Source organism: Pan paniscus, chromosome 4, assembly GCF_029289425.2.
Source record: "Pan paniscus chromosome 4, NHGRI_mPanPan1-v2.0_pri, whole genome shotgun sequence".
NCBI lineage: Eukaryota > Metazoa > Chordata > Mammalia > Primates > Hominidae > Pan > Pan paniscus.
In genome coordinates this window covers 22,447,283-22,475,169 of record NC_073253.2, presented here as the reverse complement: position 1 = coordinate 22,475,169, position 27,887 = coordinate 22,447,283, and the positions used below count along the sequence as shown (strand labels likewise).

At 35.4% G+C, this 27,887-nt stretch overlaps 1 long non-coding RNA gene across 1 annotated transcript; it reads right to left on the bottom strand.

The window, feature by feature from the left end:
- On the bottom strand, window positions 1–27,887 carry LOC117980237 (uncharacterized). The gene is made up of 3 exons (XR_004671462.2): window positions 27,764–27,887; window positions 2,103–2,225; window positions 1–1,982 (listed from the first exon to the last, which is right to left on the bottom strand). It is a non-coding gene; the product is annotated as an uncharacterized LOC117980237 (long non-coding RNA).

The following is a 27,887-nucleotide window of genomic DNA, read 5'->3' as shown; positions in this document are numbered from 1 at the left end:
CTGTGTTAACATTTTATATAAAATCATGGTCTAGACTTGTACATGTACTGCTAAAATTAAATCATCAATAATCACTATCTAAAATGAATTACATTCTAAAAGCTCTGGCTAATGATTTATCTCTTCTTCATGGAACCGATCTCTATCAGATTGATTTATGTAGCAACCAATCATGTTTCAGTAAACTGCAGCATGCACATGCATCTTAAATGATGATAAGCTGTGACTGTCCATTTATTTGTACAACACTAGCAACAACACAAAAAAGAAAGAAAAGAAGGAAAAAGAAAGTCCCCACCTCTTACAAAAGCATCACAGGATGACCAAATCCTCTAAGAAATGATAATGGCCAATTCTATATCAAATTTCAGAATTACTGATATAGTATCATGCATATGCAAAAACAGTCACAAAAATGGTGAACATTAAAATGGTGACATTTGATACAGAGAATTCTTTGCCTTTGCATGTTTACATTATTTGCTTTGATAGCAAGGTACCTTTTTGCACATTTACATTATTTGCTTTGATAGTCAATGCTTTTGTTAGTTGTTGAAGTGATTGACAACCTCATGCTGTTCTATTTAATTGCCTTTTCTGCAATGCAAGGTTCTGTGTTTAGAAGATGCTGTTTCATAAATAAATCCAAAGTGTGTGTGTGTGTATGTGTGTGCCTGTGTGTGAACTACAGAGGTTTCATTTCTCAAGCTAATTCTGTAACTATTCAGCAACAGCTGTCGCCATATTTATCTGTATTTACACTGGAGTTCATTCTCATCTTTCATGTTTTTTGCCTTTTCCGTATTTAAGGAAACTCACGGATGTCCTTAAGTGAATGAACACCTTTTTATGAAGCTATTCATGTTTGAGGAAAGAGTAGAGATATTGGACATATCATGTTTTAGCAAAATGTGTAGAAGGTTTAAATTTTCAAGACCTAAACAATTATTTCCCACAAGACTACTCCTAAGATTTAAAACCCCTCAACATTTTGCATTGTGCCTAAATTTACTTTATATCTTTTGCATTTGTTCTCTAAATTAATAGTAAAGTAGCATCTTTTTCTAGTTAACAAATATAATACAGAAACACTTCTGCTAAAGGGTTTGCCACATGATTTTTAAAACTCATTGAGAGTTTGGTCAACATTATTGAGTTAGACAATATATGTAATTCAATATTGTTAGGATCTTTAACAAATTTTTATTATTTAACCTAAAAATGAAGTTCAAATAATTCTTAAAAGTAAGTTATAATTAAGACATCTTATTATAGTTGTATTCAGGACATGTTTCAAGACAGTTATTACGCTTTTTTGAAAATGTGGTCAACTCTTGGTTTTTTGTTATAAAGCTAGATGATTTTTAACACATTGGATAACAAATTCTGTAGGATTCTACAGCTCAACATGCATGGAATAAATGCTATGGTAACTTGTTCCTCATCCTTTGCTGTGAGCATAAGTTTAAAAAAACAATGAATTCAGTGGTAGAGAAATTAATTTCAGACTGATGTTTCTAACTAGTCTGAGAAATAAAAGTTGGATCACTTGTGATTATCCAATTGATAAATGAGGCAGAGTGATTTTTTTAAATGCTGAAATATAAATCCTGACAGTGCCACTCAGTCACTGTTAATTGTATAAATCTCTTAACGATTTTTTGTTTGCTTTGAGATAGAGTCTCCATCTGTCACCCAGGCAGGAGTGCAGTGGCGCAATCTCAGCTCACTGCAACCTCTGCCTGCTGGGTTTAAGCAATTCTCTTGTGCCTCAGCCTCCTGAATAGCTGGGACTACAGGTGTGCACCACCATACACGGCTAATTTTTGTATTTTTAGTAGAGACGGGGTTTCGCCATGTTGATCAAGCTGATCTTGAAATCCTGACCTCACACAATCTGCCCACCTCAGCCTCCCGAAGTGCTAGGATTACAGGCATGAGCCACCGCATTCGGCCAACCATTCTGAGTTCACTTTTTTCATCTGTAAAATAAAAATAAATAGTAACTACTTTATAGGAAACAACCAACACTGGATTATGTGGAGGGAAGGGAGCCAGGAGAATAAATGCCCAGCCCTCACTCTCCACTTTCTGTATCTCACCTCACAATGGACAAATCCAACCCCAGTCTGGAAGGCAGGAGACCATGGATACAGTTCCCAGGGAGTCTCCAGAGCAGGAGGCACAATGGTGAAGAGCAGATTCTGAGACATAAATGGAAAATGCTAGAATAGACATGAAAAAAAAAAGGAATAAGGCCATAAGATAAAGAGCCCAGAAAGATCTCATTTCTATAATAAAGTTGGAGAAAAATATAGAGGAGATAACACATAGGTGGAACATTGAAGAACAGAGCCAACCATGCAAAGACACAGGCAGAGAAAATTCTAAGCTGAAAGAAGAGTATTGGCAATGGCCCTATGGCAAGAAGTAGCTCATTGTATTGTGTGATTTGAAGGAAGACTCATGTGACTTCACAAGTCAAAGTAAGAAATGTAGACTTAATTGAGTATGCAATGTGTTTTAAGCAGAAGAGTGCCATTTAGAATGACCCTTCTGGAAGCTGTGTAAAGAATGACTTGAACCAGAAAAATGGGGAGAAAATGAAGAAAATAAAAAGAAGAAAAGAACAATTTTTAAAAATCCAAACATGTAATCAAATAGATATCACAAGGCAAAACCAAATGATTAAACACCAAATGAATCACATAGACCACAAAGCTCATAAGTGTTCAGAGACAGAACAGTGCCTTTCAACTTGAGTTGGTAATAAAGGTTTTATGGAAGCTTGGCTTTAAACTGAAATTTAAAGGCTGATGTAGGATGGTAACAAGTGGAGGAAAAGGGAGAGCCAATTCCAGAATAAGAAGAAATGGAAGTTGGATAGTTACAGGAATATTTGGGGAAGAATGAAAGAAGCTTTTTTTCTGGAAAGGAGTAAAGGGAAGGCCCAGGAAGGGAGGGAGAATAACATTTGCTGGCCATTAGTGACTTAATTTTCTGCTCTTCTCTGATAAAGTTATAATTCATAAGCAGTGTATTAGTCTGTTCTTATACTGCTATGAAGACATGTACCTAAGACTGGGTAATTGAAAAAGAAAACAGGTTTAATTGACTCACAGTTCCACATGGCTGGGGAGGCCTCAAGAAACTTACAATCACAGTGGAAGGAGAAGCAAGTACGTCTTACATGGCGGCAGGTGAGACAGAGAGAGAGAGAGAGAGAGAGAGAGAACATGCAGGAAAAACTACCACTTATAAAACCATCAGATCTCGTAAGAATTCACTCACTATCATGAGAACAGCATAGGGGAGAAACCTCCCCCATAATACAATCACTTCTCTCTATGGACATGTGGGGATTACAATTTGAGATGAGATTTGGGTGCAACACAGAGCCAAACTCTATCAACCAGGTAGGTATTTCAATGAGTTTTGTGAGATTTTCAGGTACTACGTACACTAGGGAGATACTTCGGGATTTGCCCCCTCAAATTACATCACATAACCAAGCTATCAACTGCTGACCCACTTGTGGAAATCTGGTTCTGACTAATAATTCTCCAAAGTTCAGAAATACCTGAATTAAAATGTGATTGCAGCAAGGCTTGCCAAGCCAGTGATAACAGTATTACTTGTGTTATCTGCTGTTTTAGAGTGTTCATATCATTGTTTCCTTGGTGAAGATAATTGAGAAAAAACTATGTATTTATTTGTTCTCACTAGTTTTTTAAACTAAGAAATCTGATACTATTAATAATTGAAAATGAGTTGTCATTTTACTGGCCTACAAAACACTGGACAAAGTAGAGATGGCAGTTATATAAATTTTGACGAATATAGTTTTAGTATTAAAAGATAAATATTAAAAATTATTTTTGAGACATTAAAGCCTCAACTTCATTGTTATACTGTGCATGTATATTTTATGTTGAATGGTATGTTTGTTTTTCCTGTAAATGGCATAGAATTTTCAAAATTGGGGTATTTTTCTTCCAGAATGCATTTATTTCTCCCCTGAAGTTTAATGTAAGGAATGTAATTAGCAATATACTTAGTTCTACAAATAATTTTTTTAAAACTGTTATATTCCATATCAACATTAAGCAATCAAAATGAATATTATGTATTCATGTATGAATTGAAGACTCAGAGAATTTAAGACATTTGCTCAAGGTCACATAACAAATAAAGGACACAACTGAAGCTTGAATTGAAAAACAATGGGAGAAAATCATTTTCTCATATCCCTTGTTTGCAATCTTTGAACCTCCCTCTGAGGGCATCAGAGTCATTAATAAACTCACAGTAATCTCAATTTCCTTGTAAGGAAGGTAAAAAATTGTACATATGTTTGTATTTCACAACAAGGCTAGTAATGACCGAGTGAAATTCAGATAAAGAGAGTAAACCGGACTTTTACCAAGAGTCATGCTGCAAAGTGGCTTCACTTACTACACTCAAAGCACTTCTTATAGTTCATAATGCTATTGTCTCTGTGATTGTTTGATTCATGCCTTTTTCAATAGACTGTAAGAAAATGAACAGTTGAACATTAGTATTCCAAATTAATTCATCCTTGAAATGCTTTTGGCTCTCTTTCTACACCAATCTGAAACCCACACTTTCATCAAGGCTATGGTATATTTCCACCAGCTCTATGTACACGTCCTGATTATAGAACCCATTCTTTATCCCCCTTTGTTTATCACACTCCATCTTACTTTTGCAGATTGTCTTTTCCCTAATGAGTGCAGTTTTCATGGAAAAAACCCAGGTTTCTGTCTTACCTGTAAGAAAATCAGGGGTTCCTGCATCTCTTTCTTTTCCAAAACTCTCCTCTCACCTTGCTTTACCTTCACGTGAGCTTGGCTAATTGAAGCCTCTTTACTGGGGCTTTAAATCTTGAGCAGGAAAATACAAGAACAGAATACAAGAACAAGCACAGAAGAAAAGACTAAAAGCAATCATTTTAAAGGACCACATCAGAAGCCTATATACAAATTCAATCAATATCTGTTGAATTAATTTTGAATTCAAGGACTACATAAGAAAATAAAGTAATCATCAAATAAGGAAACTGTTCATTGAGTTAGATTTTCCTAATAAGATCTGAAAACATCAAAATGCGGACAATTCATTAACCACAATATCTTCTATAAAATGAAGTCTCATTCATGTTGAAATTCTGCAATTTTTTGCTAAACACTGGACTGAAGACTTTTATCTCATTGTTAAAGTCCATTAATAAGGCCAATAGAAGAGAGAGGAATGTGGAATTAATAGGCAAAAGAAAGTGAAGTAATAAAATGAAGTCCGTCATGGCCCATGGCCTTTTCTGCAATATTTTAGTACATTCCTTTGATAAGCAAATACCAAGATCGCATTGCATTCATAACATACTAGGAATTTGCACAAGTAGAGGTTGATTTCATTTCTTATGATTCAAAAATTCTAAATGATTCTCAGTGCTTGCAAACATCATAGTTGCTGGTATTTGAAAATTTCACTGTGTTGTCAATAATTTTTAAAAATAAAAAATTATATCAAATGCAGAAAACAGTCCATAGGGGTGTAAATAAGCCATAGAAGTAATGGCAATACTGCCTGCTTATATAGAACTTTACTGTTTAAAAGCACTTTAACAATTGTGGTTCAAATAATTTACATTATATGAAAGGAATTACTATGGAGGAATTAATATGTTTAAATACCACTCACACATACAATATATAGAGACATAATATTTCATTTAAAAATTCAGTTTATTAGAAAAAATATATATATTTATATATATATATTTATTTTTTTCAATGACTTTGCCATAAGAACATATATTATTTCTCCCAAAGTAAGTAAATGTTGGCTTTTCACACACAAAAGATGATAAGGATAATGTTGAAATATTATTTCTCACAGCAATGTTTAAAGCATTTGTATTATGTAAATAATTCATGTATTTTTTTCTTGTTAATACCAATTTGTATAACTATGTATGAGGAATGTTAAGAAATGCCTCATCAGGAGGAGATGAAAGGCTGGCAAAACTTGAAAAATTGAAAGCTAAACAGAAGTGATAGTTATAGTCCTCCTTTCACATTAGAAACTATAAAATTTTCCTGTTTTGTCCCATTTCTCAGTTGGAACATACTCTCATGGAGGAAACACAGATAGATGAAAAATTAACTTCTTTTCTTCTTTAAGAAAACATAAGCAGAATCAGTTTTGATTTCTTTAAGTAGTTCAATAAACAATGAGTACTATTTTAAAACTACAGGCATTCCATGGGAATTTCTCTAGAAAGAAATAACTTATATTGAATGTCATTTTATGAGTTGAGTTTATGGAAAGCTATAATCTTTCTGCAATACAGAGTGTAATATAAACTAACTCATGCATGTTTCTTTTTATCTTGGGTATATACAGGAGGCCCAAATTATATGTCAGAAATGACCTAACGTGATTTCTTTTTTCTGAGAGGAACAAGGGAATATTAAAATTGCAGGTATTTGCCAAGAGTTTGCTTAATTTATAAATGATCTGCTTGACTCTGGGTGCACTGGAATATCTTAGTTTTGTCCTAATAGGTTTTTCAGATCATCTTCTGGAATGAGAGGGTTCTACACCAGAGACAGAAAGAGTATTGGGGCAGGGAGAGAAAGGACAAAGGACAGCAAGTGGGAGGTTCCTCAAACGATGTTCTCTTCAAGAACCGGAAATCGTTCATTGATATCTTTGGGAGAACCAAGCCCAAAAATAAGGAAATAAAACATTAAAGGAATAATAACATCCCCAAGACCTTCTAAAGTTAGGGAAGAGATCATGGGAAATGGTGAAGGGCTAGCCACATGTACACTTCCCTATAGTCCAGGCCCAAATGTCCTAAAAATATGTTGAGGTGTCTTAAGGATTGATAACTTCAATATGAGTTATATTTGCTTTTAGTGTTTATTTCCAGGTAGTCCTTAACAGTAAAAGCCCAAAACAAAAGGTCCCTACACATTTATTTTGGGGTCATAGAGAAAGAGAGAACCATATTTTTATCATATTATGGAGGTGCATGGGGAGGAACTCTAGAAGGTCTAAATGTTTTGGGGATGCTGGAGAAGAAAAAAAAAAGGATAAATAATCATTGTAATCTTCCAGAAGAAATAATAAAGGGGAGGAAAGTAAAAGCTTCAAAATGAAATTATATTACTTTATTAATAATACTTATTAATATTTGTTTTATTCTACCTCTCTAGAATTTCAGGTTTTGTAATGATTAAGGATATGTGGATAAGAAGCCATTTATAACTTCACACTAGAATAGTATTTTGCTTTTGTACTGTACATATTTGTATATGTCACCTTATTTAATATTTATATTAGTGCACTACATTTTATGAGTCAGAAAAATGAGGCTTACAACTACTACTTGATAAACCCATTAACTGGAGAAGCAAAGACTAGCAACTGAGTTTCTAACTGTCCACTTTTCCTTGAATGGTATAAATGTGTTTGTTTTTACTTTTTCTTCTTCATATCAGCATGAGTAGAGAAGAACAGAAATGATTCCAAAAGCAATGCTAAATCTAAAATCTTTTTTAAAGTGTGTATTACAGGATAGATGTTTAAACATGCCTTATTGAGATGGGCTTGTATTTGTCCAATCTAACAACTAAATCCTTTAAAAAAGTGTAGACATTTGTTTTGGCTTTCTTGAAATGGAGGAGACAATATATATGTGGTGCTTCATCCTGAAAATGTGATGAAAACTCATAATTCTTCTCTCTCTCCAGTGTCCCGTATACAGGACAGATGTCAAGATATCTCTCTCGCTCTTCCTCTGTTCCTTTCTCCTTCATTTTTTGCTGTCTTCTTTATTCCCTCCTTCTAGACAATTGCTGCTCATATTCTACCCCTCCAAAAGCCCTACTTCACCTCTGTGTGACCCCCTCTGCTTCTCCTGTCTTCAGGAATTACACTCGAATATTCTACTCTGACCTCCCTTAGCTTTGGAAGCAGATTTCCAGAATTCTAGTGGATAAAATTCCCCATCGTCATCATATACTTACCACTAAAATTTCTTTCCAATTTTTCTTTAGAATCCTCAAGTCATTTATTTTAAGAGTGTAGTACATCCTTCTTTCCAGAAGTGGCTATTTGATTCATAACTGTCAAATCAGGCCTTTCCTCTGGGATATAGATGATTGGTCCAGGATGGTTGATTGATACAAGAGTAGCGAATCCAAGCTGGTAGAATCAGCTTCTCTTTCTCAGAAACTTGAAACTTATAATCTAGAGACACAGACTGAGATTTGCCAGGGCTCAACATGAGCAGAGATGCAATAAGAGTAGTCACAAACTCCTGCTTCTGAGCTCCCTAGAGCTTCCTTCCCTTGCAAGACCTTGGTTCAGCTCATGCTTGGATACAGTAAAATCCTTAGTATTATTCCAGTAAATCCTCTAGCCAGAGTCAGTTCTTGCTACCATACAAAACTATTTCCCAAAATTATCTAGATCAGTAGATGATTGATTAATCTAAAAATCATTAATTTCAAGTGGGAAGCCGTACAAGTGCTGAACACTTCAAACCTTTTATTTTTATTTGAAATAAGAAAATGTATACATAGTTTCAAATTAACTTTATATATTCTAATTAAACTTTCCATAGTTATTCTTGTGTAAACCACAGTCAAAATACAATAATTGTGATTTCCAGTTTAAATTTCTTCAAAGTGAAATGGGAATTTTAAGCTAATTATAAAGCAATGTGGGTAAAGAAACCTTCCAAATTTTAAGGATTATTTCCAGATTTATCATTGTTTTACCTACACCCCGATTCCTGAGCATTTTTCAATGATTTGCCATTACCAAATTTTCCCAAATACTCATTTAGTTTTAATACCTATGACAACTCTTTTTCACAATGATAATTCATAAGGAAATAGATATTAAATTAAATTACATAATTATTCATTCTTAAGCATTCAGCTCACTGGTAGGAGAAACAGTGCATCAGCATATTAGAGAATAAGAACCTAATTCTTGCATTTAGTATGTTGGTGGCATTAGTGCATTTTATAACGGAAATAGAGGGTACCTATCAATCTAGAGATTTGGTTATGTGGAGGCAGATTAAATGAGTATCCACTGGACTTAACCAAAAGAGGCCTAGTTAATATAAGTAGGACATTCAATACCAGGTCAAAAGAAGAATTTTAAGTAGATTAAAATATTGCTTATTTAGCCTTTTTCACAATTTCAAATATGCTAATAGTTTGATATTAAAGAGATAGCACTGCTCATTGAAATAAATCGAAAGCTCACATTTGGATTTAACATTTAGAATTATCCAAGCTGAACCCATCTTTCCTGACAGAACAATTACATTTGTCAACCACCAAGCAATGACATACTTCAACCACTTCACTGACTCAGATAGGAAAAAGAACTTTGTGAAATATAGTAAATTCTCTGGAAAAACACATAGTCCTGAATTTCATAATCAATGATGGCACTTTCTAACACTCATTAATTATCATGGCTGAAAATAGCTTTAATTAGTAAATGATCATTAGAAATTACAAAATGATCCCAGCACTTTGGGAGGGCAAGGTGGGCAGATCACGAGGTCAGGAGTTCAAGACCAGCCTGACCAAAATGGTGAAACCCCATCTCTACTAAAAATACAAAAGTTAGCTGGTCATGGTGGCATGTGCCTGTAATTCCAGCTACTCGGGAGGCTGAGGCAGGAGAATTGATTGAACCCAGGGAGGCGGAGGTTGCAGTGAGCCAAGATCATGCCATTGCACTCCAGCCTAGGCAACAAAGCAAAACTCTGTCTTGGAAAAAAAAAAAATTACAAAATGAGATTTTTAATTAAAAAAATATGTAATTGAAACCAATATTAGTAGAGACTGTGGTTATCAGTGGTATTATGTTTCTGAGCTAAATTTAGTATGACCCTTACTTTGATATCAAAATGGCACTAGAAAGTGAAGTTTTTGTTGACTGTGCTATAAGATATGACGAAGAGCATGGAAATGCCACTTGAAAATTCATCGAGTGATCTTCCATATCATTAGGGTGTGAGTTTCTAAAGCTCAATGACCATCAATACATATTGATTAATCTCCAGAAAGAGAAGAATCAATCCGTGACTATGGTTTGTTTGTGAGGTTTACAAGGTGTTGTTCTTCAAAAATCTAAAGGAAATATATATTATCTGCATTCATCAGAGGAGTAGCATGTATTCAGAATACCAATAGGCAATTCAGAGCTAATTAGATCCTTTCAAAAGATGCACTGATGCACAAGGTTCAAACTCCTAACTCCTGGAAAATGGAATCACCCCCAAATTCTTGACTAGAACCAGCCTTGCAGTGAATAGCACTTCCAGAGTCACATTCCAGTTCAGGATATCTTGTGTTCATTTTGTCAGTAACAACTGTGTATAACCTCAAATGACAAGAAGGGGTCAGCAGTACTGAGTTCCTACTCTGCAAGCCAACTGGTATCAAAGCCAAGCCCATTGCCACCAAGGACTGCTGAACTAAGTGTGAGGAGGACTGACAGAGACAGATGTTAAAGAAACAGTAGGAAGGGGAGCTAAAGCTGTTGATCACAAGCGATAGGGATGCTGTGAGACACCACCAGAGGCAACAAGGAAAAGCTGTCATTTTCTGGATAGCAACAGGAGTGCGTGCTGTCATGTAGCAATCAGAAATGGGGTGGCTCACACTATAGAAATAATGTCACACTGCCCAAGAGTGAACACACAGTAGGATTGCTAACAGCAAAAAGATTCCCCACCAGCAGCTCCCAGGCTAGGAAAGGACTAAGTCATTCATGCTGTGCCTGTGGAACTCTCTGCAGGGCTCCATTGATCTTGTGGTCTGCACTCATACACATGGCTTGAAATTCCTTCAGCTCTGTTGTCTGTAAATACAAGCCAAGATCGCTCCCTCTCCCTGTGGTTAGGAAGGACAGTGACAATGACTGCACAGGCTTTGCAGGTAGGTGAAAGTTGGGGCAATAATTAAGTACAGTTTGTTTGTTTTTTTTAAACATTCCCTGCCTTCACTTCATGAGATGTTTTGGGGACTGAAGCATGAAACCTTAGTTTTAGAATGTTTTTGGATGAAGGATTGGGGTGGGTATAATCTCAATATAATTAAGTCTATATAAATGCAACATATATAATTAGTGGATATCTCAAATGACACACTCACGAATTCCCACCCTAATAGGTAAGATGCTTATCTTTGGATCCCAGTACTTCGTGAGTATTTTTCTCACAAAATGTCTATTACTCTGCTTTGAAATATAGTAATTTTTCATCCACTAATTGAGTCATTCCGTGAACATTTTTTGAACTTTTATCATGTGCCAGTCACTGTACTAGGTGTTACCTGTTGGTGACAAGACAGAAAAGATTCCTGCCTTCATGGAGTCACAGTTCAGAATGATAGACATTTCAAAAATTAACTAAATTGCTGTGAAAATTATAATTCTGATAAGTGTTATGAAGAAATGCCAGTTTCCTAGACTGTAGTCCTTGTCTAGACTGACTCATCCCATCTATGTATATCCAGTGACAATCAGGACTATGTCTGGCACAGAGCAGATGCCTAATAAACAATAATTTCTTAAATTGAGCTAATGAGTGTAAGAACAATTTCTTGTAAGATTGTTAAAACAATTTTAAGAATAATTTGATTTGTGAAACTTCTGTAATACTGCCTTTTCCCTCCCATCAACATATTCGCTTTTCATTTTTTCGGTGGTATTGAAAGTTTAGAAAAATGACTATTTCTTGTTGAAACAGACTATTTTTAGTGCGCTAGATTTTCAGATTTGAGCTATACTTTTGGAAATCTAGGGCAAACATTTGGTATAGTTCACTGTAACAATGATCCTAATTCTGAGGTCCCACTCTTTGATATGGAGGTTGCAATCCTATACTGCTTCTCTCATTTTAGGCAATGTGCTTATGAAACCTGCATTTATTGTTTAAAACTATCAAATGTACTTTTAAACAGGGTACCAGAAGGCAGAGAGAAAACTGAAGCCACCTATTGAAAAGCCCTGACACCCCATAGGATTCCACTGGCCTACAAGGATAAATGACACATCTGAAGGGCTCAGTAACCCTTAGGAAAGTAGTTTGAATACCCATTGTAATCTGAGCACGTATCACCATGTTTTCTTGAGGTTTGCCTCAATTGGTACTTCCAGTGCTGATAATGAGTTTCCTAAGTCAAAGGGTTAACGTCTAGCACAGCAGGGGACCCCCAAACAAACTCTGCTACAGCATTAAAGACTGTATTTGTTAGTTCCTATGCAGCTATGGCTGCAAAAAATTTGGAATATCACCCTTGGATAAATCTAAAATTACCCATAATGGCAATTCCAGAAATTTGGAAAATAACATACATGTGGATTGTAGGTTTCCTTAATGAATGACACAAGTTTGATACATGCATTATTATCTAAAGATTGTCTTCCAACTATGTATTATATTTTGTATTTTGTTGTTGCTTACAACCATTAGAGATAGATGATCTGTGGAAAAACTAAGGGCTGGAAGCTGGTGGTGAATAGTTTACTACTAAACATTTAAATCTACTTGTCTTTGCTCCTGTTACTCTTCATAAAGGGGTGTGATTTAATCTACTGAGGATTACTGTATTCTAGGACACAATAATATATCACTCTTCAACCCTCAAGGAGCTTATATTTCAGTGAGAGGAAACCCATATTACCCAACTGATGTTGATGCAAGGCAGAAGCTAAATATAACAGCAGAAGCAAAAACGCACAGCCATGAGGGCACTGAGGATGAAAAAAGGGATAAAATTGAAGGCAAAGAAACAAGTCCAGTATCAGAGCAGAGTGGTGCCTGATACCTAAACTCTGTAGGTTTGTGATACTAGAATGAAGCTATGGGGGCTAAAAGCACTGAAGAGGCAAAATCAAAAGGATGATGTGTTTTGTTGCATACAGGTGGGGCAGCGACGAGATGTAGCCAAGGTTAGCAAGGAGTTCTGCAGCCTGCTTAACTGCAGCAGACACAAAGTTCATCCACTACGTGTATCTAACCTTTGTAAAGCCGTACATGCAGGGATTATTTATTTAGTTTAGGTTTGGGACATTATCCTTGTGAGAATCCAGATGCTTTGGTACATTTTATCTTCAGAATTTAACAGAAAAGTCTATCCTTGCCTAGGGTGGCATTTGTTGCTATAAATCATGACATGCTGGGTTTTAGCTGTGGCTCTAAGCTGAAATATGTCTCCTTTTAACTTCTACCCAGTGGTCCCAGTTCTGCCCTCAGGAACTAACACAGATTAAGTTGAATCCCTCTTGTGTGGCAGCCCTCGAACTGTCATTATAAGAGCTCCCTTGAGTTCTTCAGCGCCCCCTCAATTCCTTTAGCTATTCATGTTGATGTGGAGTCTGCTCCCTTGCACTGTCCTGGTCATTTTCCTCTGCCCAGGCTCTAACTCCTCAGATCTCTCACAACATAGAAAACCCACCCACAACACAAGGTTCCTGAGTGCTATGACTGATAGAAAGCAGACAGGAACTACTGCTTCCCTCACTCCGTGCACTCCGTGTTTATGAAGACACCTTCAAATTGCTAGCCACATTTTTAAGCAGACTTTCAAACTATTGGTGCTTCCTGAGTTTATAATGTACCCACATTTGGAGACATTTATCAAATGGACTTTGCAAATCCATGTGTCTCCATGCAGACTTCTTTAACTTCAGAATCAACTTAACATAGTTATTGGAGCAGCTGCAAAGGTATCTATTACATTCATGGAGAAAGGAGCAATTATTATTGGCATTATACAAAGAGCCAACATTGATTGAGCTCTAGTTACGAGCTAGACAATGTGTTAATCTTTTTAAGACATTGTACCCTGTAAAAAATTAAACTATTAATTTTATTATAAAAGTAATATGAATAAATAGCAACGCATCAAATAGCCTAAAAGGACATAATATGAAAATATGTTTTACCTTCCTATCCCACAGAAACTGCAGATTTCTGTGTTTCCTATATCTTACCAAAATTTCTGTGCATATATATTGTATATCTTGTTTATATATTATATGTATAGTACTCTGGTCTTAAATGTTTTAATTTAACTAATTCTTGGTAATCATTTTGTACATCACACATAGAGCCATCTTAACCTGATGAGTATCTGTCTGCATGTCATTGTGTGGACGTACCACAACTTGCATCTCATATAATTTAGGAAAAGTTCCACAGATTGGATCTTACTGTGTTCATTAAACATGTAGAAAGCTGAGGTTTTAAAAAATTATTACCTTGCCTGCTGCCACTCATTTGAAAATAACTCAGTAAGGTTTAAAATGCATATCATTCTACATATATGTGCTATTAATCACCTCTCTAGAAAAATAATTTTCACTGGTGAATTTCATAGCACTTCACAAGCAGATTTTTCTAAGTACATAACAGGTCTTCCTCTATATTTTAAAATTGGAAAAATGAGATTTAGAAAATGGTTTGAGCATTTGACAATTGCCAGAAATATTAAAATTGTTCAGATTGACCTGCTCTAGTTCAGCTTTTAGAGTCTGTGGACACAGTGATTTGCCAGATTCTAACTGCCAATGAACTAATGTAGTCCATATTCCTGAGCATTGTAAATTTCTGTACAAAGTTTCATTGCACAGGTGCCTTTTGTTTTTGTTTATTTTTAACAGAAATTGTTACAGTATCCAGAAATATCTCATCTTGTATTGAAAAATCTGTGTTTTATTTAGAAAGGTTTAATATTTTTATTTACCCTATTTCAGAAAGCCATAGTTGGTCCTATCTCCTGGACTCATATGCCATCATTGTTTCTTGAATCAAGCTGCTAATTGAATGCAGAAAATATTAAAATATGATTATGAGTCTGCTAAAAGAATAAACATGTCAAGTGTCAACAAAATACTGTAAGTCTGCTGTGCTTCAAACTAACTGAGTCAAAATAGATTCCTAAAATTTGTTCTTTCCAGTGCCTGTTTGAAAAAGTGAAAGAGATACACCTGTTGTATTAACACATTCACTGATCACCAAGGCTGTTCATCTTTACAATAAATAAGTTAAGAATTTGGGTTCTCTGGCAATTCTCAGTTCAATCTGACTGACTCTGGTACCTCTCTAATCAAATATATCCACATGATATTTTAAGCTGCATTATAGTACATTAATAGCTTGTAAAGTGAAATTGATGCAGCATGATGGACTGTATTCCTGAAGCAGTGACAAATTTATCAGTGATAGATTCACTAATGGAAATGTTGAATTGCAATAAATATAAATGCAGAATAGCAATTGCAGAGCATTAAAAATGTCATCTGTGAGTTTAGGTATTTATGAGGCTGAGACAGCTGGAAACATGAGTGGCGCGTTCCTATGAGCCACTGCAACTCTGGGGTTCCAAGGAAAGCAGAGGCCCTTTCATCAAATAGGCCAGGCCGCCGGCAAATTGTTGTCACAGCTGTGCCATTGTCAATTAGGCCTCCAATGACTCAGTCCTTTGTTTTTCCTGCTTGCACAACTCACTGCACCTTTTCTCTGGGCTTGGGTGCTTCACTCCTGCAACCTTTCCACCACCTTTCCCCTCAGTGACTCTCCTCACATGTTCTGATTCATCTTCCAGCCATTGATCTAAAACTCAGAGAAGTGATATCAGGGAAGCATCTCAGCTACTTCAAAAGGCACTGCTATTCCTTCTGGGCTATTTTGGCATGTCAAACCCAACAGGCCCAGCAGAAATGCTCCATGCTGTTACACATTTGCCTCTGATGTGTCTGGTGCACCTGCCCAGCCTTTCTGAACTCTAAAGACTGTGTTTAATGTCAGCAAAATCTGGCTGGACATCAGGAGCCAGGGTGCAGTGGAGGACAGTGCACCTCACTTGGGTTTTGTTTGTTTGTTTGTTTGTGTTTTGTCATACTCTTGCAATAACAGCAGCATAAGGATCAACTCACAGGCATGTGTGTTAATAGGCAGAAAGAGATTGGACCTAGAAAGTTTTTCCTAAGCTAGTGATTGGTTATGCAATATTTTGAAACATACTGGCATGGAAGATTGAGTTAGCAACATTTTTTAGTATGTGCCAATCTCGGGTTTGATAATGAGGTGTGTTATAGCTACCCATATATCCTCTTTTCATTCCTTGAGCTTTCATCTGCTTCCAGTGTTTTCAGCAATTGGTGCGCATTTGTTGTCAGCATATTGAAGTAAATTACTCAATACTTTTTGGAATCAGATGTCACAACATGCTCTTAATGGCAATAGAAGGTTATCAAAGTGAGGTTATTTTAGAAGGTTGCTAGATTTGCCAAGAATAAATAAATGTTTGGCAATTATAATTCAGTTTAGTATGAAAATAAGTTAGCTTGCTTGTCACTGATTCTGCTTACCATCAGAAATCCATGATAACTAAACTCTGAATTAAGCTCTAGTGACATTCCTCTGTCATTGTCGTTCAGTAGAAGTAAACAACATGAGTAATAAAATTAAAAGAAAAGCAATATGCAACACAACAATATACAAACAATGGCATGACAGTCTTAGTACAAAGGTGATATTCCTAGTCTAAAAGCCTAGCCATACCAAAAAAAAAAGTAAGGGATTTTTATAAACCTGACTCTTCAATGTTGTTCTGGTTGATTGTTTAATAAACTATAAAATATTTAGAAACTATCTCAGCCTTAAAATCAAATTTTTAACATGTTGCTAAAACTCACCAAGATGTAAGAATTATTTTGGTGTTTTTAAATAGCTAAGACCAAAAATCAAGGCTGCTGCGTACAAATGAGTAAATGGAAAGAAAATGCCAAAAAAAAAAAAAAAAAATTATGAGAGTTAAAGGCAGATAACTTTATTGGAATTCTTCTGATTCTTATTAGACCAAAAATTCAGTTAAACTACTTTTCATTAAACACCAGTTATAATCCCAAGCAACTTTTTAACCTCTCATGATGATGCTAAAAAATTTATCCACTGAGTAAATATATCCATTGGGTGTCTGTTACATGTCAACCAAGAAATACAAAAGGAACAAACAAGACCAAGCCTTCATGGGATCTTATATTATGCACAAGAAAAGAAAAGTTAAGACATAATTTTTTTAAAGATAAACAATAGAAACGGTTAGATATCAATAACTATAATGCAATGCAAAGAATTAAAATTGGATGATGTCAGGTGAGTAATCAGCTACCTGTTTTAGGATGGGCAGAAAAAGCCTCTCTGAGGAGGTTGATATTTAAGCTGAAAATTACAAATGATGACAAGAAGTCAGCCATGTAAAAATAGAGAAAGTGTTTCAAGTAGCCGAACAGTTGAGGCAAAACAAGTTTGCCAAGTCCAAGCAATAAAAAGAAGACCATTTTGATAGAATCATAGGTGGAGATATAAAGAGTAATAGAGGGGTGGTTAAAGAAGCAAGCAGGGGTTAGAATAAAGCTTTTTAATTCAGAGAAGGCTTTGGGTCTGATGATGGAAAGCCACTGGAGGATTTAAGCATGGTAATGGCACGATCTCTATTATTCTAAAATATCATTCTGGACGCTCTGTGTAGAAAAGATTGGAGGTTAAAGGAGGAAATCATTTAGGAGACTATAGCCAAAGTGGCTTGGACTATGATCATGGTAGAGATAGAAAGAAGTGGGAAATTTTGGGATTGTTTTAGAAATGTTTTAAAAGGAGAATTGCTAGCACTTGCTGATGAAACTGACATAAAGGATGAGGAGAATAATAAGAATAATTTTTAGATTTTTTTGTTTGTGTTTTGTTTATTTGAGCCACTGGATGGATACTAATACTTTTTACCTAAGTGGGAAAGACTCATGTAAGAGCAGGTTTGGGGGAAAATGAAGTGTTCTGGATTTAGCCATGTTAAATTGGAGACGCTGTTCAGTAAAGTGTTAATTCAGACTTGTGGTGTTCAAACCCTTCACCTTCCAAAAAGGACTGGCTTTTGACCAGCTTCTGAGATAGGTTTATAAGCTCTTGAAATATTCTGCATGATAAGAGTGTCTTTGTATACCTGGGGCCTTGCTAACAATGTGATTTATGGTAAACACCTGTTTTTGTTTCCTGGGTCCCTGAGACTATATCCGTTTGACCTAAGGTTAATCATATAGGTGCTGCATGCCTATATGAGCGACTCACAGTCAAAACCATGCACATCAGGACTCAGGTGAGCTTCCCTGGTTGGCATTACTTTTCATGTATTATCACACATTATTGTTGGGAGAATTAAGTGCTGGCCATACAATGTTACCCAGAGAAGACAACTGGAAGCTGCATCTGATTTCCTCTGTACTTTGCCCTGTGTACCATTTTTTTTTTCTGATTGCAATCTGTATCCATTTACTGTAACAAACTGTCACCATGAGTACAAAAGCTTTTCTGAGTTCTATGAGTCCTTCTAGAAAATCATTGAATCTGAGAGTAGCTTTGGAGACCCACAACACAGATGTTTATTAGATATCAAAGAGGAGATATTTTATAGGCTGTTGGCTAAGTGAATTGAGAATTCTAGGAGGAATCGAAACTGGAGATAATGATTTTGAGAGTCATGGGCATATAGATGATCATCTAAAATGTGGGAAGGTCCCCTAGGAAGTGTCTCTAGGAATATCACCTACAATGTCTGCTATTTTTAAAAAGTTGAATTGGATTAAGTCCCTGTTTTTAGGAGCTCCTGTTATTGACAGGAGCCCGGAAGACACATTGGAGATGGATGCAGAAGCTACCACCTATAAATGGAGAAGAAATTCAGAAGGGGCAGCAACTAGATGCAGTAGAGAAAGAGGTCCCAGAGTAGGGCTCATTGGTCCAGGACCTTGAAGAATGAGTAGTATCTTCCTGGTCACTTGGAAAGGGCTCACATGCAAAGAGGAAACAAAAGACTCATACTTTATTTAATTTTATGAAGCTATAATACATTTAGTGATTTAGCATTTTGGGAAGGAACTTAAAATACTCTGATAGGCAGAATAATGGATTCTTAAAAATGTTCACATCCTAATCCCAAGAATCTGTGAATATTACCTTTCATGGCAAAGGGGCCTTTGCAGATGTGTTTATGGATGTAGATCTTGACATCCTGGGTTATCCAGGCAACCCAATGTAATCACATGAGTTCTTCAAAGTGGAGTTCTTTGCCTGGCTGTCATCAGAGAAAGATGTGACGAAGGAGGCAGGGTGAGGGAGAGGCAAATTTACTGGTCTTGAACATGGAAGAAGGAGTACATGGGCGAAAGAATGCAGAAAACCTCTAGAAGCCAGAAGAAAAACAAGGAGAAAAATTCTTCCCTAGAGCTTCTGGAAGGAAAATAGCCTTGCCAAAGTTTTGATCAATGGGCAAGTAAGACCCACGTGAGAGTGTGATTTCTGGCCTATAGAATTATAAAATAATACATTTGCATTGTTTTAAACTGTAATTTGTTACAATAGCAATAGAAAACCAACACAAGTTTTTTAGAAGTTGTCATTCTCTTCTTATGTATACACCCTTTACTTTTAAAAAATGTAAGGGAACAACTTATAAGAGAAATCTCGCTTTGTTTGAATCTTCAAAAATTCACTTCAAGAAGCCTGACGAGTATAACCCCGCTCTATAATTCTTGAACGCTTGCTGTAACATAGAAACTGTTTATTGCAAAAAAAAAAGAATCAAACCGAATCAAATATTTTATAAAAATAATCCTTGCTTTTTGGTGCTTTATTAACCAAAATTGTTAAAATATCCAGAATTTTTTTTATTGATGAGAACTTTATGCAAAATTCTTGTAATTGCTGATCTTCAAATATACAAATCACAGACCACTATAGAAGTCAGAAGACCAAAGTCTATCACTGTATTCCCAAATCAATCAAACCAGCCTGCCTTTTATCTCTTTTGCATATTGAATGTCTATAAAAGAATGTGCTTAAATAAGAGGTCTGCTGCTGCTTAAGAAAGTTGAAATACTGGTAACCTAGGTTGTCTAAGTTCTGAACAACTCATTAGACTTCTGGTGGTCTATTCTGAATAAACACAGAGATCATTAGTGATGACATACTACTTATACAATCGTAACAATTATCAAATTAGGACTCCTCTTCATGGTATTAAAATGTAAGCTCCACACAAGACGAAAAGATGTCTTGGTTAACCTCAATTCCTACTGCATTGTTAAATGATAGAAGTCACTACTTCCTAAGTGTGTTTCATGGAACGCTGGTACTATGAGATGCTTCAAACCACAAAAGTTTCTGTAGTTGATACAGAAAATTCTGCATCTTAAATACTTCCCTTACAAATTTACAATGATTTTTTTAAGCCCCAAATGAAAGATGGCTATTTGTCTTTGTTGAAACCAATATTTCCCAAAGTTATATGATCACCAAATTATTAGAATATGGGGGTTGGGGGAGTATTGTAGGACAACATTCCATAAAGCTGGTGTTCCCACAGTACAGATATTCAGAAATGCTATCTTAAGCTAGATGCAAAGGAAGAAAATATTTTCAAATATTCATTCTTTGAGTCAAGACAGTTTTATTCTAATCATGCTACATATTTTTAAAAAAGTTAGTACCTTATTAAAGATAAAGATGTCACTGCCATAGTATATCTCCTTCTCTCCATAAATTGTGTGTGTGTGTATATATGTTTGTGTGTGTGTGTGTGTGTGTGTGTGTGTGTTGCTTTTCCTTCCATGGCTGTCTGTCAGTGTCTTAGGCACTGTCTTCCTGTGCTTGATTCTGTTTTTTCTCTCAAATGGCCTTGGGTCTTGAGCCACTGTGAGAGCTGACCCTCCTCTAAAGACCGGTTCTCAAGCTTAAGGACACCTAGGATAAACAGCCTTAAGGACGTCTAGACATGTTAACTTGAGACTATGGAAACCTGACTCAGAATAGACACCCCAGAATACTATGCACATCTTGATTCTCTAAAAAGAAGGAAGTCTTTAACTCTGTCTCTTGTTCAGCTGTACCTTGAGCTAGCTGAGACATAAAACAGCCCTCTTTCACCCACATATAGAATACGTTGTCGGGATTTTCATCAAGGGCATGACGGGTGATATGGCCCTCATGTTCTTTGAATACCGGACAGTTCCTTGGAAAGAATTTTCAACTTGATGAATTCCTTGTTTGAAATTATGATAAGTAAATCTCTGTTAACTGAGTAATGGTATTGCTGCCTTTATATATTCTTAGATTTTAATGAAGTTATTAAATTCATTTTTAAAAGAAGATAAAGCCAGATATCAACTCGACCTTGAGTGTCTCATTGACAACCACTTTTCATATAACTGAAAACATAATTCTGAATGACAATTTTCGTTCATTTTTCCCTGAAATAAAACCAATAAGTTAATCACTGTATCATTCGGTTCCCTCATCTGTAAAAAGAAGGGAATTTATTTAGAATACTGCTAAGGTCCCTTACATTGCTAACATTTATGACTAAGAAATCATAAACTGTTATATAAATGTAACTTCTATGGTGTTCCTCATTAGTAATAATAATAAAGTAATTCTATAACTACGTGCTCCACAAAATATACTGTATAACGGTAAGGAGTTTACCTCAGCAATTTTTTGAGAAAGGGCAACAAGGAAACTGCTATTGAAACAAACAAGAAAGAAAGAAAGAAAGAGAGAGAGAGGAAGGAAGGAAGGAAGGAAGGAAGGAAGGAAGGAAAGAAAGAAAGAAAGAAAGAAAGAAAGAAAGAGAGAGAGAGAGGAAGGAAGGAAGGAAGGAAGGAAGGAAGGAAGGAAGGAAGGAAGGAAGGAAGGAAGGAAGGAAAGAAAAAGAAAGAAAGAAAGAAAGAGAAAGAAAAAAGAAATAGGAATTTACATGGTTGAGATTTGTCATTTGATTTCCCAATTTTTCACTTTAATTGTTATTCAATTAATCTAGACTTTTCAATTTCATAGAACAGTATTTTACTTTATGTAGAATTTTATGTTATCATAGTATTTTATTTTATTTAGATATTTTTCCTAGGCACTATCAAATTGCATTCCATGGAATTAAATAGAATTTTGTGACTCTCCCTTACAGTTGTGTTCCTGTGTAACCTTAGAGGCAGGCTTTAAAACTGACAGCTTCAGAGGTCCCAGAATGGGGCTTAAAGCCTTCCTCCTCTGATTATCCTCCCCTGAAAATGTCTCAGAGAAACTCAATGGTTTGAGGGATGTTATTTTATGAAGTTGTTCATCTTTCTTCCTGAAAATTAAATAGGACCTACTCACTTTCTCCAAGCTGCCTACTCATGGCATGTAGTCCAACTTTGTTTAGTGTATTCAAGTATTAACAAAGATTAAGTATATACTTGCGCCAAGACTTATGCTAGGTCCTAGAACCACAAAGAAGCATTTCAAAAATTCACCATGTACATTCATTTATTCAGTAAGTATAATTTGAATCATAATGCATCTACACAGTAGACCTTCAATAGATATTGCTGAAAGAAAAAAATACAAATAAGAAAGAATCCTTGGTACCTGAATAGAGCATAAAGAATAGAAGAAAACTAAACACCTATCTAGAAAGTAATGTAATTTTATGCTAACTCACTATTACTGTAGTATTACTTATTGACATAGCAGTTACGTTTGGGGTTGTGCTTCTATTTTCATTCCAAATCAGTTTGTGCCACAATTGCTTTACATGTTAAGTAAAAGACCAACTAAGAAAATCCATGGGGATAGCACAGCTGTCTAACAAGTTTAGTGTTAGAACAAGAACTATGCAACTGATTAGTGCTGATTTTGGTTTATTGCACTGGAAGGAGGATATAGAACCTCAAAAGGGAGACTCCAAGAACGGTCTTATCTATATGGGCAGCAAGAGAAGATAGAGCCACATGAGCAGAATCTGGCAGGAGAAGAAGCAATGAAGTGGTGAGTACCTGCCTGTAATATGATATTTTCCCTCTTATGCTTTTCTAGTTATAGCAGCAGAAAAGACCCCGAACAACACAGGTGCTAAAGGAAAGAGCAGGAAAGAACCTCGAAACATAAGCTCTTGTTGTTCTTTGAAAACATTTTTTTCTTTCAGAGTGCAAGAAATTTAAGATTAAAGCTCCTGAAAGCAGCTCACTATTGATAGGGAGGGGATAGACAGCATATCTGAGTTCTCTACATTTGCTTATTCAAAAATATGCAAACCACATTAAAATTCCAATTCATATTCAAAATCTCAGTGTAGCATGGGAATTTTCTTTTTAAACTATCACGAAAGACTCCGCAAAGTGCACAACCTTGCACAAAGGCTGTCACAACCCCACACCAAAAATACTTGTGCCAGGGCATCTGCCCAACAACTGCCTGTCCAAGTTCAGACTGGTGTCACCCTTGTTATTGACCTTTGTAGCCAAGATCTCAAAACAATTACATTAATCCTCCTCATTTTTTTCCTTTAAAATTTTTGTCTTGCTTTACCTCTCTGAGTATAGCATGGAAATTTTTAAGAGTCTCATAACACAGTTCAATATTTCCATAAACAGATTGAAATTATTCATAACAACACTAATAACCTGATATAGTATTTTGGAGATATTAATTTCATTTCCTAAGACTACATCTTTATCCCCAGACTGATACAATCATTCTAAGCACCATTACAATCATGACGTCCAAGTACAAGATTCAGCATAACACCTCCACAGAGAAGAGTGAACAGCAAAGACCCAGAACTTTCTTACTACCACTTTGGTGACATAATGGGCCATGTAGTTTGATCAAAAATTTCAACAAAAATAATTCATTCTTTACTGGTAAAGTACTATTTTAAAAATTATGTTTAAAATTAAAAGCACTATAATGAATTCTCTTATTCCAGCTAAGTAGCATAAAAAGATAAAATAACAGATTTAAAATTTTTATTTAAAAGATCAAAAGCCACATCCACAAGTTGTACTTATGGACGTTCTTGCCTTACATTTCATGAATCCGTGTCTTTATATCAACACCCCTGCATGACATCAGTACCCAGAAAATGAACAGAGTTGTAAAAGGAGAGGCTTCCTACCTGCTCACTAGAACATCCATGTATCTATTAACATTTATTATGCACCTTCTATGTGTTAGAAATTGTAATTCCTAGTTAACGAAAAAAAGATATGGCCTCCGTTTTCAAATAATTCACAGGGTTTTTTTTTTTAAGGAAATGACAAGCTGACCGACTAAAATTTGAGCCAAGATAGACCTATGCACAGTCCTGGGTATGGAGGGAGGTAGGTGAAGCTGGAATCAGAAAAGTCTTTTTGGCAGCTGGAGCTCAGTGTTGAAGGTTAAATTCAAATTACACAGGTGGGACCAAAGAGTAGGTGTTCCAGGCAGAGAGACCAGAATATGTGCCAAGACTCAGGAGTGTGAGAAACTGAAGGGGCATGAGAGAAGAGCCTTATATCCCACACTAAAGAGTGTGAGTCTTTAGCCATAGGTGATGGAGAGCCACTCTGTGGAAGTGACACAACCAGATTTGCTCTTTAGAAAGCTATCTCTGGTGGCTTGCATGGGATGCAATAAAGAAACTCAAAACTGGACACAGTGAAGGGCTAATGTAAAAATCCACACAGGCCCTGGAAATGTCTGAATTTCTTGAGAATCTCATCATTATCCCCACCACAATCATCATCATCATCATCATCATCATCATCATTACCACCACAATATGATAAAGCCATGCATATATTATCTCATTTGATCCACATAATAACAATAGTGCTATTATTATCCCTATTTTACAGCTGGGAAAGTGAGTAAGAGACTTGTCCCCACAAAGTGGTAATCAGCAGAGTTAAGACTGAAACCCAGGAGTTTTGGTATTTCATGCTCAGCTTTCTGTTCATCTGTATGTCCACATCCCTTCATGTGTCCACATCCCTTCATGTGAACAGTAGTTCAGAGATTGTTTTGGTTGGGGATCTGTCACTTTCTAGATAAAAAGCATTTAGGTACTAGGCAGAGAGGAGACTGTGAGAACTTCTTTTAATTATCTGGCCACCTCAAAAATAATGTATTCTTCAACTGTATATACATAAAGAGACAAAAAAGATCAATATTCAAAAATATATAATATAAGAAAATGTTCTGTGACCAATAAATGTTCTTTGAAGACTAAAAATATCAAACTCTAACTAAAAGCCTAATATAGATTTCATCTGATAACAAGAGTCAAAAGTAATCAGTTGTTCTCTTTCATTATGTGCCTTTGAACTACTACATTATTTTAATGTTAAAGAGTCTGTTCCTAATAGTTGCACAGTTATGACTGCAACTTGTTTTATTTTGACTAACTCATTCTCTATGACAAGAATACTGTATTCACATTATAGTACATATGTTGCATTATCAAAATATTGGCTATTGAATTTAGTACTTTATTATTTGGAAAAGATATGAAGACAGTGCTCTCTTATAAACACATTTTATTTGAAGTGACAGTTTCTGGACCCACTGGTCCAAGCAAGAACTTCATTGTTTCTGGCAAGGATCCCAGAGAGGATCTTCATAACTCAAAAACTTAAATATCACTTTTGTTCAGGATAAACCATCATAATACTGCCAAAACTGATAGAAATGCACATTACCAAAAATTAATTGTAGGAATAACAATGAATATAGTAGGTAAGAATCTATTTTCCAATTTTAAATAGACAATATTTAGAGGTTGGTTTTTACATAGAAGAGGACATTTTGCTGCACAAGAATTCTTGTCCTCTTCTATGTAAAAACTAATTTGTTTCATGTTTATTAAAGTAAAGAATTTAATGAGAACCCAAGAGCAGAGTAAATAATGCTCAGTCCTTGCTACTTTAAACAAATAAAAAAATACTGGATTAAGAAAATGTGGCACATATACACCATGGAATACTATGCAGCCATAAAAAATAATGAGTTCACGTCCTTTGTAGGGACATGGATGAAGCTGGAAACCATCATTCTCAGCAAACTATCGCAAGGACAAAAAACCAAACACCGCGTGTTCTCGCTCATAGGTGAAAATTGAACAATGAGAACACATGGACACAGGAAGGGGAACATCACACACTGGGGCCTGTTGTGGGGTGGGGGAAGGGGGGGGAGGGATAGCATTAGGAGATATACCTAATGTTAAATGATGAGTAAATGGGTGCAGCACACCAACATGGCACATGTATACATATGTAACTAATCTGCATGTTGTGCACATGTACCCTAAAACTTAAAGTATAATAAAAAAAAACTATCAGAAAAAAAATACTAAATAACAAATAAAACCAATGTACTGAAAGTCTTGAATTATAATGTTAACATAGATACTTCCTACTGCTATCACTTACCTTCTGTCAACCTCAAATTCATGTTGGTAAAATAGATTTAAATTTTGTTTGTTAAATTATTATGAAGTTAAAGGGAAACTTTGTATGCTGTGTACTGGTCTATAAGCCCTTTGAGAGCAGGGGCCACATCAGTTCATTATTTCATGCCTAGCCAAATAGTGCCTTCCACCTGGACATTATTCATTGAATATTGGTTGAATGAACAAGTAAATGGAGGAATGGATAAAATAATTAAATACGAAGTAGAATTTAAATAATATTCTGATAAATCAGGAAAAATTGTTCATTTGTAGGAGAGGAAGGAAGATTCAAAACCCTGGGTTATTAAAATTAATTGTCCACTCTAATTGAATTCGCAGAATAACTTGACTTAAATTCACAGGTTAATTTCTCTCCAATTACAAATGCAATAATCTGCTATGGGCACAGTGCCAGCATGAACACTGGATCGCTGTGATCAGCCAGACTTAGCACTGTGTTATTTGACTTTGTGTTCTTTCCCAACAGATAAGATTTATTTCTTCTCCCTGTCTAGAACTTATGTTTATGTCTGCACATCTCCATTTCCTTAAGTAACCAGTGACTTCAGGAGAATATCTCTATTTTGATCAATGCAAAATAAAATTTAATTAAAGCATGTTTAGTCCTAATTTCTGAGTAACAATTTCTTACCAATATTATAAGTTTAAAAACATTTGTAAATTAGCACAAGGCATGCCTTCTAACATGTTTATTTTATTGCATTTAAACAGCTCTCTTTCTGACAAAATTCTGAAAGAAAAAATGTATAATGCTTATCTAATTCTCAAGATAATAAATTTGTGATATTTTTCCTCTTTATAATCAACATTTTTTCTCATCTTAGAAAAAAATAAAATCAATCACCAAAGGAAATAGGAATAATAATTATTAAAATATACAGAATACTACCATATAGAAACATAGATCAGGAAATGAACTAAGATCTATTTAGAATCTTAAAATTAAAGTGTCATTTCCTGCCATGATTCTAGAAACTTTAAAAAATATATTTCTCTATTATCAAGTCTTGTAACTTTCATGGTCATATGGTTTTTAATTATTTCACAGCATGGCATGTTCTTAATTCTCAAGAGGCAAATAATCATGAGTTTATCTTGATTACTTTTTAAACGGCATTTATTTTGAAGAAATAAGTGAAAATAGCATATTAGTACAACATTTTATCTAAATAACATCTTGGGCATTTTCATAAACTCCAAAGATTCAAGATTTCAAGAAAAATGACATTTTACTTTTCCTCAACTATTTCTGATCATCTTCTGTAAATGTGACTCATAAAATTAATATTCATTTTCTCATTAGTGCCCTTAGTATAAAACGTTGTATTTTGGAAAATTTTAAGAGTGTAGTACAACAAGGTTTAACTTACCTTATAAGGAATTTGTTTTTGTAAACTCTTTTCAATACGACCTCACTTCTCTGGTCAAAAGCAATCCAGAGACTTCCCTCTCTTCTCTTCCTCTTCCCTGAGTGCCAGTGGGTGGATGGTTTCC